The sequence below is a fragment of the Squalius cephalus genome (assembly GCF_949319135.1).
Source record: "Squalius cephalus genome assembly, chromosome: 20".
Lineage (NCBI taxonomy): Eukaryota > Metazoa > Chordata > Actinopteri > Cypriniformes > Leuciscidae > Squalius > Squalius cephalus.
This window is the reverse complement of record NC_137141.1, coordinates 1,316,894-1,330,239: the sequence shown is the minus strand read 5'-3', so window position 1 is coordinate 1,330,239 and position 13,346 is coordinate 1,316,894.

The following is a 13,346-nucleotide window of genomic DNA, read 5'->3' as shown; positions in this document are numbered from 1 at the left end:
AGGGAGCCTTGCACACATGACAACATCTTTTCGTCTTCAGGGACTGTTTGTCTGTTTGGAGAATATCGCTGAAACGCGCAGAGAAGAAGAATTTTCACAAGTGTGCAGACCCATGCCCAAGATATTTGACATCGGGTGAAACACACACGATCTGTGCGTTTTTTGCTTGGGAGAAGAGCACGCATGGGAGGCTCTCGAGAGAGCCTCTTGTGCAAACTGTGAGTGTTTTTTCATTTGAAGACGCTCCGCTCTCGTCGGACCCTTTTCTCGAGGGAGGAGGGTTCAGCATCTGAGCCCCGTGGTGCACGCGATCTGTGAAACAATACTGTTTGGGTGCGAGGCATTCACAGTCAGCTCCTGAGGGTGCTGGCAGTGTTCATTGAGAAATATCTCGGCGCGCGCGCATCCTTGCGCTGGCGGATGTTTCAACCTCGCACCTGTTGACTTTCTTCTCGAGGGATGAAAGCCAAATATATTTTAAACGGCTCGTATCTCGCGTTTGCCGAGGCAGTGTGTAGATTACGAGAACGTATAGATAAATATCAAAACAGTATTATCTGGTGATTATGGCTGCATTTAATTCTATGGAATTAAAATGATGGAATATTATCTGACTTTGAGAAGTTAGATATTTTTATTCAGCCTACCATCCAGACCGTGTTTCACTTATCTAGTATTTTAAAAGAAAAGACTGCATTTAATTCTGAGGAATTAAAATGAAAAAAAAAAAAAAAACGTATGTGGTGTTCAGGTAATAGCATATACTGTGGTTTATCAGGTCAGAGGCCTCACTAGGCCTTCCTGAGTATGAGCTCCCATATACAGTGGTTATCGGGTTATAGGACTCACCAGGCCTTCCTGATTATGAGCTCCCACATACTGTGGTTGAATATGAGCTCCCACATACTGTGGGCCTCCACATGTCAGGTTACAGGCCTCACCGGCCTTCCTGAATGTGAGCTCCCACATACTGTGGTCATCAGGTTACAGGCCTTACTAGGCCTTCCTGAATATGAGCTCCCACACACGGTGGTTGCCAGATTACAGGCCTCGCCAGGCCTTCTTGGCTATGAGCTCCCACATACTGTGGTTGAATATGAGCTCCCACATACGGTGGTTGAATATGAGCTCCCACATACTGTGGTCGCCAGGTTATAGGCCTCACCAGGCCTCCTGGTTATGAGCCTCCACATGTCAGGTTACAGGCCTCACTGACCTTCCTGAATGTGAGCTCCCACATACTGTGGTCATCAGGTTACAGGCCTCATCCGGCCTTCCTGGTTATGAGCTCCCACATAATGTGGTCGCCAGGTTACAGGCCTCACCGGCCTTCCTGGTGATGGGCTTCTACATGTCAGGTTACAGGCCTCACCCGGCCTTCCTGAATGTGAGCTCCCACATACTGTGGCCGCCAGGTTACAGGCCTCACCCGGCCTTCCTGAGTATGAGCTCCCACACACCGTGGTCGCAGGTCTTCCTAGTTATGAGCTTCCTCATGTCAGGTTATAGGCCTCATCCGGCCTTCCCGAATGTGAGTTCCCACATACTGTGGTCACCAGGTTTCAGGCCTCATAGGCCTTCCTGAGTATGAGCTCCCAAATGCTGTGGTCGCCAGGTTTCAGGCCTCTCCGCCTTCCTGAGTGTTAAGCTCCCACATTCAGTGGTCACCAGGCTTCAGGCCTCCTAGGCCTTCCTGGTTATGAGTTTTCACATGTCAGGTTACAGGCCTCACCAGGCCTTCCTGGATGTGAACTCCCACTCACTGTGGTCGCTAGGGTATAGGCCTCACTGGTTGTGAGCGTCCACATGTCAGGATGTAGGCCTCATCAGGCCTTCCTGAATGTGAGCTCCCACGCATTGTGACTATCAGGTTACAGGCCTCGTCTGGCCTTCCTGATCATGGATAATCCCACATGCTGTGGTTGCCAGGTTACAGGCCTTACCGGCCTTCCTGGATACGAGCTCCCACATGCTGTGGTCGTCAGGTTCACAGGCCTCAGCGGCCTTCCTGAGGATGAGCTCCCAGTTACTGTGGTCGTCAGGTTATAGGCCTCACTAGGCCTTCCTGAGTACGAGCTCCCACATGCTGTGGTCGCCAGGTTAGAGGCCTCACCAGGCCTTCCTGGATTCGGACTGGCATAAGTACACACACTTTCGTTTCGTTTACTTTCTAAAATCCATATTTATGGTAAGGGTTATGCACTTCCGCTTCATTCCCTTTTTTACGTGGCTCAGACTCCGGTTCTTCACCTCGAGTCCCACTCTAAATGCGTCTTGTTGTCACAATGTTTTACGACAGACGCCTCCCTTTTAAGCTATCTCCCACATTCTGTGGTTACAGGCCTCGTTAGGCCTTTCTGAAGGTAGCCCCACATTGTGTGGCTGTCAGGTTACAGGCCTCTCCGGCCTTCCTGAATACGAGCTCCCACTTACTGTGGTCGCCAGGTCTCAGGCCTCACAGGCCTTCCTGAGTATGAGCTCCCACACGCTGTGGTCGCCAGGTTAGAGGCCTCACCAGGCCTTCCTGGATTCAGAATGGCTAAGTACACGCACTTTCGTTTCGTGTACTTTCTAAAATCCATATTTATGGTAAGGGTTATGCGCTGTCCGCTTCATTCCCTTTTTTATGTGGCTCAGACTCCGGTTCTTCACCTTGGGTCCCACTCTAGATGCGTCTTCTGTCGCAATGTTTTTCGACAGGCGCTTCCCTTTCAAGCTATCTCCCACATTCTGTGGTTACAGGCCTCATTAGGCCTTTCTGAAGGTAGCCCCACATTGTGTGGCTGTCAGGTTACAGGCCTCTCCGGCCTTCCTGAATACGAGCTCCCACTTACTGTGGTCGCCAGGTTTCAGGCCTCACAGGCCTTCCTGAGTATGAGCTCCCACATACTGTGGTCGCCAGGTTAGAGGCCTCACCAGGCCTTCCTGGATTTGGACTGGCTAAGTACACGCACTTTCGTTTCGTGTACTTTCTAAAATCCATATTTATGGTAAGGTTTATGCGCTGTCCGCTTCATTCCCTTTTTTATGTGGCTCAATGTGTGGCTGTCACATAGAGATAAAGTGCGCAATTGAAGACCTGAAGAATGGCAAATCACCTGGTTGCGATTATGCAATCACACCAGAGGCACTGAAATACGGAGGAGACTATGTTGCCGATCTCATCTGCAACATCTGCAACGATGTATACTGTCAAGAAAAAGCACCAGAACAGTTCACCACGAATCTGATAGTACCACTGCCCAAGAGAGGAGACCTCACCCTAATGAACAACTACAGAGGGATCAGCTTGATGTCGGTCACCGCCAAAGTATACAACAAGGTCCTTCTCCACCGAATAAGAGACCCGATCGACAAGATCCTACGCGCCAATCAAGCTGGCTTTAGAAGAGGGAGAGGATGAACAGAACAAGTCCACATCCTGCGTAGAATAATCGAAGGCTTCCAAGACAAGAAACTCGATTATTATATCACCTTTGTGGATTTCAAGAAGGCATTCGATTCCATCAAGAGATCAACCATGTTCGACATATTAAGACATTATGGAATCCCAGACAAAACAGTAAGAGCGATCCGCACAATCTATAACAAGTCAAAGAGTCACGTACTATTAGAAGGGAAGCTGTCAGACCACTTCGACATTACAACAGGCGTCCTACAAGGCGATACCCTAGCTCCCTTCCTATTCATAATTGTCATTGACTATGTATTAAATCGAGCCGAAGAAGAGCATGCAAAGAACACATTATCGCGCGGAATCGTAACACATTTAAAAGAATCCAGCAGAAATCCAGAAGTATCACTATTTGACCTGGATTTCGCTGATGACATCGCCCTATTTGAAAACACCCTGGACAGAGCACAGGAACAACTCACAACAACAGCAAAGTGGGCCAGGAGAGTAGGCCTTCAAGTCAATATAGGTAAAACAGTAGCACTGAGCAACCAAGAATATGCCGGTCTGGACATGGCAATACACAATCATCAGCACATAGAGCTAGATGGACAGACCATCGAATGGACCAAGAACTTCAAATATCTTGGCTCCCACATCGCCTCTAGCGAATCCGATGTCAAAATACGAAAAGGCCAAGCATGGGGGGCCTTCTGGAAGATGAAGAACGTGTTTCAGTCACAAAGTCTTCCAATTACACTCAAGATCAACATATTCGAATCTGCGTGTGTCTCAATCCTGCTCTATGGTTGCGAGAGCTGGATCCTTAACAGCAAACTTAGAGACCAACTCAACAGTTTTGCCACCAACTGCTACAGAATCATGCTTGGCATAAAGCGACTGGACAAGAAAAGCAATAAAGTGATTTATGAAAGAGTCGGCCGCAACCCACTCGTTCTTCAAGTACAACAGAGACAGCTAAGATTTGTAGGACACTGCCTAAGAAGACATGAGAGCGACTTGATCAATAAGTATGTCTTGTACGCGCCACAACAACGGCATGGCAAAAGAAGTCGAGGTAGAGCGCGAAGGCTATACCATCAATATATCGGCGAACTCATCAATAAGAACGTACCAGCAACAGTGAGCGAACTACGAGAAGTTGCCAGCAATCGCAAGGAATGGACAAAATTAGTGACCGACTGTCAACCTACCCTGTTCGCAGCCGATTGATGATGATGTGTGGCTGTCAGGTTACAGGCCTCACCGGCCTTCCTGATATGAGCCCTCATGTACTGGAGCCCCCCACATGAGGGGGTCATCAGGTCTTAGGTCTCAGTAGACATTCCTGGTTTTGAACCCTCTCTTACTTCCCCAGTGTTCGGATCGAGCACTGGGTAGACCCGTGGATTGAGTGGACGACTTCCGTCGTTTCTTGAGGTTAAGTCACACTCTCTGGGAGGTCCCGTCTCTGTGATCCGGAACTGAATGGTTTCTGCCAGCTTTACAGGCCTTCAGTTTCTGGATGCCTTATCCAAGGCAACTTCCAGAGGCTCTGTCTTGGACAGACAGGCAATGGCCAGACTGTGTGTCTTAGTATAGATCACCAGGCCAGCCTGGTGGCATTTCAGGAGGCATGCTCCCCTGAATAGTGACTGGCTGGGAGTCCCTTGGGTCCCCTAGCCACACGCCCTAGAAGGGACCCCTTCTATTGGAAGTTGTGGTCCTAAGCCTTTGAGCTGGCCCAGATATACCCCCATTAACTATGTTCTGGCGGTTTCTTGGTTCATTAGCTTGGGCTATGACCGGTAGGGAGTGCTGTCACTGACAGCCCGATGTGACCTAAGGGTGAGTGGTTCCAGTGTTTTCTGAATTACTGGTTCTGACAGTTGTCACTGCCTTTTGGCATGCACTCCCCTTAGCATGGCGGCGTTGGTATATCGTTCCCCAAAGCGTCAATGACGTATTGTTGAGTTCCCTTCGAAAGGGAACGTCTCAGGTTACGAATGTAACCTATGTTCCCTGAGAACAGGGAACGAGACAATACGTCTCCCTGCCATGCCTCGGGGCCTGCCTGCAACAGTCCCTTCAGACGATAGGATGCTGTCATGTGTGCAAGGCTCCCTTTTATACATCCAGGTCGCGCGCTCATCATTCAAGCTGATGATGCACGGGCTGTCGCCGGTCAACATGATTGCTGTGAGTTGATATTTGATTTCAGACACCTGTCACGCCTGAGGCGTTCCCCAAAGCGTCAATGACGTATTGTCTCGTTCCCTGTTCTCAGGGAACATAGGTTACATTCGTAACCTGAGACGTTTTCACTTAACCTCCTTTCTGAAACAGGCCCCTGCAACTCTATCTGCAAAATAGTGCCTGATGAAAAATTAAGCTATAAACATGATAATATTTCCATAATTATGTTGGAAAACACTCTTTTCAGAATAATTTCTCTTAAAGGTGCTCTAAGCGATGTCATGCGTTTTTTAGGCCAAAAATTATTTTTTTACATCCAGCAAACATCTCCTAACCATCCGCTAGCTGCCTGTCCCCTGAACATACTGTAAAAAAACGCGGCCTCTGTTGACAGCCCAGGCTCCACAAACGCAAGAAAAACAAACTGGGCTAACCCGCACCATGAAACATAACAAACTGTTCCAGCCAATAACCGACAAGAAGGATTTGGGGGTGTGGTTTGGGGGGTTAGTGCGCAGATGAGGGGGGTCGAGCTAGCCTCTGTTTTGTTTGACAATAATTTGAACGTCAACAAGAAGTGACGTCACCCAACATCACTTACAGATGGTGGCCAACCAGAATGAGACATTTACCGCCGCCGTTCCCGCGGCGGCAAAATTGGGATGTGTATTTGCTGCCTTTTACCGCTGAGTGGCGCTGTAATCACAGACTTTGAAAAGTGTCAGTTTATTCTCTTTATGACGTAATCTGCCGCGGCAGTAATCTGAGCTGAGGTCACAGATAAATTCAAGATAAATATTGTGGTTAAACGAATTCAAATTCATTAAATTTAAACAAAGTAGACACACGTTAACATTGTGTGCCCATTTTTTCTATCATTTAGAAAGGCTATGTCAATAGGTTACTTGTCATTTACATCGTGTTATTTTAATGTGTTTGTAGATTTATTAACTGAAACATAACAGTGAAATAAATTTAAATAATTTACCGTAAAATTAAAACATTTTCAGGACTTGCAGTTACTAACCGATGTTAGTCGGTTTAAGCATTCTTTGTTATATACAAAGAATTAAATAGGCTTACATGTTGTTATGATTATCAATTGAATTCTTTAATAAATAATCAACCACAATGCCTATTACTGCCGCAGCAAAAATAAACCAGTCGAATTTCAAAGTCGTTCGCGAAATGACTAGGCTATGGCGCAAGTGACAGGGCAAAACAGCAGCAACTGCGGCATTTTAAAAGGTAAGTTTCTATCTGTTTATTAAAAAAAAAAAAAAAATGGCGCAAGATCTTGTAAAAAAAAAAAAAAAAAAACTTTTTTCATTATTTGAACAAAAATTAGACTGATTGAATATGTAAAAATATAAACAAACAAAGCAGAGAATAAAACAAACTTTTAGGGAAAAAATATAGGCCTGTTATGCTACAACAGAATTGGTTAACATTAACGAAAGCAAAATATGTATACATTTCAAACAAAATAAAACAAAACAAATTCGTGGCCGAGTGGTAGGCTATAACTTACGTTTCAATAATTCAGATGACAACAAACATGGGCTACTTTTTTATTATTAATGCAGAGAGATTTGATAGTTCTAAAATATTGCTACACCATATTGTTTTTTTCTCATAGCCTATTTTAAATATTTTATATTTATAAAATAAAATTACCATTCATTTCCATTTTACATTAGGGACAATTTTTATCCAACAGAATGGCTGAATTAACATCTGCATAATAATAATAGCTAAATAAATAAACAAACAAACAGCACATGGTCTTGTAAAAACACTTTAAAAAAATTTTCGACACATAATTTCAAGACAGTAAATTAAAAAAATAAACAAATAAAAAAGAATATGACAAACTTTTAAAACAGAGAAAATAGTAGACCTAGGCTATTCAGACGATAGCTCTGTGGTCAATGCATTAACAATAGTCTCTCGGAGCTTCAAACGATCTGAGATCGAATCTCAGTGTAGCCGACAGTGTTTATGTTTTTCCGTTCTTGATGCTTAAATATGCATCTGTTTATTAAAGTCAATCATCTTGTTTAATTATCAATTGTACATTACAACATCAATTTGCTACATTCCAGTTGAGCAGCTGCAAAGACGACACATCTGATGAAGGAAGACTGTCAGCCGATTGCACCAGAAAATGAAGATGATGAAGCTCGTCTTTAATCTGCTAAAAAGAAATTTGTGTGTTTGAATCATTCACGAGATTGAGATGACTGACAGTGATACCCGGCCATAGCAACGGAAGACATTTTTCAAAACAGATCGAACAAATCAGAAAAATACTTTCAATACAGTATTGATTTCAATTAAAAAATAAACAATGAAAATGTAAAAGAAAAAGAAAATTAATTAAGTTTGAAAACCCATCGCACATTTGTATGAATAAAGTGTCGGGAAAGTTTATTTATTTAAACAGGGTTGCATCGATGCGATTTTATTCCCTTTGTGATGCAAAATAAGAAACACAGAATCTTAGGCCTATTCTTGCAACATTTTAAATTTCTATTGTCAAAGAAATTGCAGCTAAATTAAAAAATTAAAACGGTACAAAACGAAAAAAGTTCAAAACAACATTTAAGAACAGGCGTTTTTCTTTGTCTCTCTCGCGCTGGATATTTTTTTAGTAAGTTTGGTCTCCCTCACTGCGCGCGGCGGGTCTTTCTCGAAATTAAGCATTTCAGCGTAAAAAAACACCATACAGCTGATAATACTGTATATGTCGCCGTGTGTCATCCACACAAATCACGAAAGAAAAAACTAACAAATAGCTTTTGTTCCTTCAAAGATACAACATGCCTTGCTGAATTCACCTCACAATAAAACGAGGTGGGTCGCGAATTAAAGAGCTCTGTATCTGCTAAATTGAAATTGTGTGTGGAAAACCTTTAAATACAATCAATAAAACTACAATATATAATTTTATAAGATATAGGGCCTACTGCACATAGGCTATGGACTTTTGGAGATTTTGAGATTAATCCTTAAAAGAATTTTGCCTTTGCCTGCTCATCAGGCTGGCTCCGATACTCTCCATATGAAAGACGGAACATTAACACCTCTGTCCTGCACCCCCACGATAAAGCAACTATTGCCTTCTCCAAACCCCCCACAGGCTAGCTGAGTTTGCAAAACAAAACAAAGAGTTTGCCACTCTCGTGGTGTGCCAAAACACTTAATTATAAACTTCAATATTTCATTCAAAACAATCTCAAGACGCTTTGTGACATTTTGAAAAGCCGTGGATGCATTACTGCCACTGGAACCATGAACGCAACAGAATACTGGTTCTGATTTTATTGTTTGTCGTTTAAACGTCATATATACATATATTATTTTTTTTTAACAGAACTGCTTTTGAAATTACGATTGGAATTATTATAGGCTACAGAAGTAAAGTCATTGTATAATATTTGTTCCTTAGTGTAAAATGGAAATGCATGGTGATTTTATTTTGTAAATAGGCTACAGATGGTGCCCAACCAGAATGAGACTTTTACCGCCGCCGTTCCCGCGGCGGCAAAATTGGGATGTGTATTTGCTGCCTTTTACCGCTGAGTGGCGCTGTAATCACAGACTTTGAAAAGTGTCAGTTTATTCTCTTTAATGCCGTAATCTGCCGCGGCAGTAATCTGAGCTGAGGCCACAGATAAATTCAAGATAAATATTGTGGTTAAACGAATTCAAATTCATTTAATTTAAACAAAGTAGACACACGTTAACATTGTGTGCCCAGTTTTTCTATAATTTAAAAAGGCTATGTCAATAGGTTACTTGTCATTTACTTCGTGTTATTTTAATGTGTTTGTAGATTTATTAACTGAAACATAACAGTGAAATAAATTTAAATAATTTACCGTAAAATTAAAACATTTTCAGGACTTGCAGTTACTAACCGATGTTAGTCGGTTTAAGCATTATTTGTTATATTCAGAATTAGGCTTACATGTTGTTATGATTATCAATTGAATTCTTTAATAAATAATCAACCACAATGCCTATTACTACTGCCGCAGCAAAAATAAACCAGTCGAATTTCAAAGTCGTTCGCGAAATTACTATAGGCTATACCGGGCAAGTGACAGGGCAAAACAGCAGCAACTGCGGCATTTTAAAAGGTAAGTTTCCTATCTGTTTATTTAAAAAAAAAATAAAAAAAATCAAATAAAACTTTTTTCATTATTTGAACAAAAATGAGACTGATTGAATATGTTAAAATATAAACAAACAAAGCAGAGAATAAAACAAACTTTTAGGGAAAAAATATAGGCCTATTATGCTCAGAATTGTTTAACATTAACGAAAGCAAAATATGTAAAAATACATTTCAAACAAAATAAAACAAAACAAATTCGTGGCCGAGTGGTAGGCTATAACTTACGTTTCAAATCCCGAACAAACATGGGCTACTCTTTTATTATTAATTTGATTTGATAGTTCTAAAATATTGCTACACCATATTGTTTTTTTTTCTCCTATAGCCTATAGGCTATTAAATATTTTATATTTATAAAATAAAATTACCATTCATTTCCATTTTACATTAGGGACAATTTTTTTTTCCAACAGAATGGCTGAATTAACATCTGCATAATAATAATAATAATAATAATAATAATAAATAAACAGCACAAGGTCTTGTAAAAACACTTTTTTTTTTTTTTTTGACACATTTTTTTTTTTTTTACTTTTAAAACAGAGAAAATAGTAGACCTAGGCTATTCAGACGATATCTGTGGTCAATGCATTAACAATAGCCTCTCGGAGCTTCAAACGATCTGAGATCGAATCTCAGTATAGCCGACAGTGTTTATGTTTTTCCGTTCTTGATGCTTAAATATGCATCTGTTTTTTAAAGTCAATCATCTTGTTTAATTATCAATTGTACATTAACATAAATTTGCTACATTCCAGTTGAGCCGCTGCACGCTATGACATATCTGATGAAGGAAGACTGTCAGCCGATTGCACCAGAAAATGAAGATGATGAAGCTCGTCTTTAATCTGCTAAATTATGGTTTTTTTTGTGTGTGAATCATTCACGAGATTGAGATGACTGACAGTGATACCCGGCCATAGCAACGGTAGACATTTTCCAAAACAGATCGAACAAATCAGAAAAATACTTTCAATACAGTATTGCTTTCAATTAAAAAATAAACAATGAAAATGTAAACTAAAAATAAAATTAATTAAGTTTGAAAACCCATCGCACATTTCAAGGTATGAATAAAGTGTCGGGACAGTTTATTTATTTAAACAGGGTTGCATCGATTCGATAGAGTTTATTCCCTTTGTGATGCAAAATAAGAAACATTTTAAATTTATTGTCAAATAAATTGCAGCTAAATTAAAAAATGAAAACGGTACAAAACGAAAAAAAGTTCAAAGCAACATAAATTAAGAACAGGCGTTTTCCTTTGCCTCTCTCGCGCTGGATATTTTTTTAGTAAGTTTGGTCTCCCTCACTGCGCGCGGCGGGTCTTTCTCGAAATTAAGCATTTCAGCGTAAAAAACACCATACAGCTGATAATACTGTATATGTCGCCGTGTGTCATCCACACAAATCACGAAAGAAAAAACTAACAAATAGCTTTTGTTCCTTCAAAGATACAACATGCCTTGCTGAATTCACCTCACAATAAAACGAGGTGGTCGCGAATTAAAGAGCTCTGTATCTGCTAAATTGAAATTGTGTGTGGAAAACCTTTAAATACAATCAATAAAACTACAATATATAATTTAATAAGATATAGGGCCTACTGTACATAGGCTATGGACTTTTGGAGATTTTGAGATTAAACCTTAAAATAACTTTGCCTTTGCCTGCTCATCAGGCTGGCTCCGATACTCTCCATATGAAAGACGGAACATTAACACCTCTGTCCTGCACCCCCACGATAAAGCAACTATTGCCTTCTCCAAACCCCCCACAGGCTAGCTGAGTTTGCAAAACAAAACAAAGAGTTTGCAGTTTGCCACTCGCCGTGGTGTGCCAAAACACTTCATTATAAACTTCAATATTTCATTCAAAACAATCTCAAAACGCTTTGTGACATTTTGAAAAGCCGTGGATGCATTACTGCCACTGGAACCATGAACGCAAATACTGGTTCTGATTTTATTGTTTGTCGTTTAAACGTCATATATATATATATATATATATATATATATATATATATATATATATATATATATATATATATATATATATTAACATAGGCTAACTGCTTTTGAAATTACGATTGGAATTATTATAGGCTACAGAAGTAAAGTCATTGTATAATATTTGTTCCTTAGTGTAAAATGGAAATGCATGGTGATTTTATTTTGTAAATAGGCTATAAGCAAAAAACTATGTTTTAGAACTAGACAAATCTCTCTGCATCAACAATAGACTATAAAATGCATTAATAGGCTAATATAAAAATATCAATAGTCCAGGTTAGTTCGGGATTCGATCCCGTGTCATCTTCTAAATGATTGTAACGTAAGTTCAACCACTCGGCCACTATTCACTCGTTGCGACATGGCCTAATGTTCCAGTGTGTGTTCGCTCACACGAGCGAGAAGCGCTCTTCATTCAAATGAACGTGCCGCCGCGTTTGTCGAACACTAATTCAACATGCCAGAATAAAACCTGGCTTTAGAACAATGCATAGCGCCACTCGTCGTGGTGTGCCAAAAAATTACAATAATTTAGTTTCATTTATTTCAGTGTTAATGTTTGAGTTAAAAAAATCTACAAATTAAATTAACACAAAGTCGGCTATAAGAGTCCTTTATAGGCTAAGTAAAAAGCAAAGGGCTTACAGTCTTAACATTTAGGCTACTTAGCTTAAATTCGATATATTTTTTTTCAGTAGGGCCTAATAAATTTGTAGGGATGTAATTTCAGTATGCTTTACCAACGCTATGTATTCAATTAAAGTTCCAAGAGGTCTGGTATATTTCCTTCCCAGCTGACACTAATATGCAAGTGCACAACAAAAATCACAACTTGTGCTTGCTGCGAACGCAAGTTATTTAAGGTGTCTCAACTGTACACAGTCTACCCTACAGTGTGAATTCGTTACAAGGTTTCATTTAATAATTTTTTTTTCCATCTATGTTGAATATGAAAAGTGAACAGCACGAGTAAGATAGGATGCATTAGGCCAGTGGTTCTCAACCCGCGGCCCGTGGGCCGCATGCGGCCCGTCACAAATGCTGATGCGGCCCATGCTGACCACGTAAGAAAAAAAAAAAAAAGAAAAAAATTATGTCGACAAAACGATATTATGATATAACTAAGTATTATGTTGAAATAACATTATTATTAATAATACATCTTTTAGAATATTTGATTAAATGCTGATTGTTGCGCTTGTTCAATTTAATAAAATTAAAACTTTAATTGTGATAATTAAAATAATTGAAAATTAAATATTTAGTGGCCAAGTTTTGCTAATTTATTATATAGGCTATTATATGCCTATTGCCTATATTAAGTAGGTCATATTTAGACAAGGCATATATTAAGTTATTTAGCTCCTAATATCGTCTCTATTTTTAACTTTTGATTCTATTTTTTCAGTTCTAAAATTGATTCTATCTTTAGTTCTATTCTGTTGTAGCCTTATAGGCCTATTTATATATATGAAAAATATGCCTATTAGGTTTAGGGTTTTATATTTAACCCACTTACATTTTAAAATACGGCAATTGCTGCTGATTTGCACAATGTCCC